Source organism: Chrysochloris asiatica, unplaced genomic scaffold (assembly GCF_000296735.1).
Source record: "Chrysochloris asiatica unplaced genomic scaffold, ChrAsi1.0 scaffold00278, whole genome shotgun sequence".
Lineage (NCBI taxonomy): Eukaryota > Metazoa > Chordata > Mammalia > Afrosoricida > Chrysochloridae > Chrysochloris > Chrysochloris asiatica.
In genome coordinates, this window is record NW_006408796.1 from 347,353 (window position 1) to 348,924 (window position 1,572).

Here is a 1,572-nt window from a genome sequence, read left to right on the forward strand (position 1 = left end):
ATCTCTTGACTGCTGCTTCCACGAGTGTTGATAGTTGATCCAAGAAGAATGAAGTCCTTGAAAACTTCAATCTTTTCTCCATTGATAAGAATGTTGTTTATTGGTTCAGTGGTGAGTATTTTTGTTTTCTTGACATTCAGATGCAATCCTTATCAAAGGCTGTGCTCTTTGATCTTCATAAGTAAATATGTCGTTTGATTTATTGACTGCTACTCCCATGAGAGTTGATGGTTGATCCAAACAAAATGTAGTCATTAGCAACTTCAATCTTTTCTCCATATTTCTTGATGTTATTCATCAATCCATTTGTGCATATATTTGTTTTCTTTACAATGAAGGGCAACACATACCAAAGGTTGTGGTCCTTGATCTTCATCGGTAAGTATTTTAAGTCCTCTTTACTTTCAGCAATCAAGGTTGTATCATCTGCATATCCTGGGTTGTTAATTCCTGATGCCACATTCTTATTCATGAAATCCAACTTCTTGGATTATGTGCTCAGGATACAGATTGATTAAGAATTGTGAAAAAATGAAACCCTGGCACACACTTTTCCTAGTATTAAGCCAATCATTGTTATCTTGTTCTGTTTCAACAACTGCCTCTTGGTCTAAGTATAAGTTTGTCAGTACAATTAACTGTTCTGGAATACTTATTTTCCACAAATTACCCATAGCTTATCATGATACACATAATAGAAAGCCTTTGCATACTAATAAAGCACAAGATAACATCTTTCTTTTATTCTCTACTTTCAGCCAAAATCTATCTAACCTCAACAATGATATCTTTCATTCCATGACCATTTCTGAATTCAGCTTGAATCTCTGGCACTTCTCTGTCAATGTACTGTTACATCTACTTTTGAAATATCTTTAGCAATCTTTTAATTGCATGCCATATAAAAGATATCATCAGATGGTCTTCATATTTGATATTTGATTGGGTAACCTCTCTTGGAAATTATCTGAAATATAGATCTCTTTCAATCAATTGGCCAGGTATCTGGCTTCCTAATTTCTTATACATGAGTGTGTCCAGTGTTGCATCAGTTTGTTGAAATATTTCAATTTGTATTCCATAAATTCCCAGTGCCTTGTTCTTTACCAATGCCTTGAATGCACCTTGGACTTCTTCCTTCAGTGTCACTGGCTCTTGATTATATCCTACATCTTAAAATGTATAATTAGCAACCATTGATTTTGGTACAGTGAGTATGTATTCCTTCCATCCTTTTTTACGTTTTCTGCATCGTTAAATATTCTGCCTATGTTGTTGTTGTTAGGTGCCATTGAGTCAGCACTGACTCATAGTGACCTTAGGCACAGCAGAATGAAACACTGTCCTATCTTGGAACAACCTCACTACTGTTGCCACACTTGAGTCGATCGATGCTGCCACCTGGCCAATCCATCTCGTTGGAGGTCTTCCTCTTTTTCTCTGACCCTCCATCTTACCAAACTTGATATCCTTCTCCAGCGACTGTTCCCTTCTGACAATATGCCCTAAGTATAAGAGACGAAGTTTGGCCATCTTGGCCTGTAAGGAGCACTCTGGCTGCACTTCTTCCAA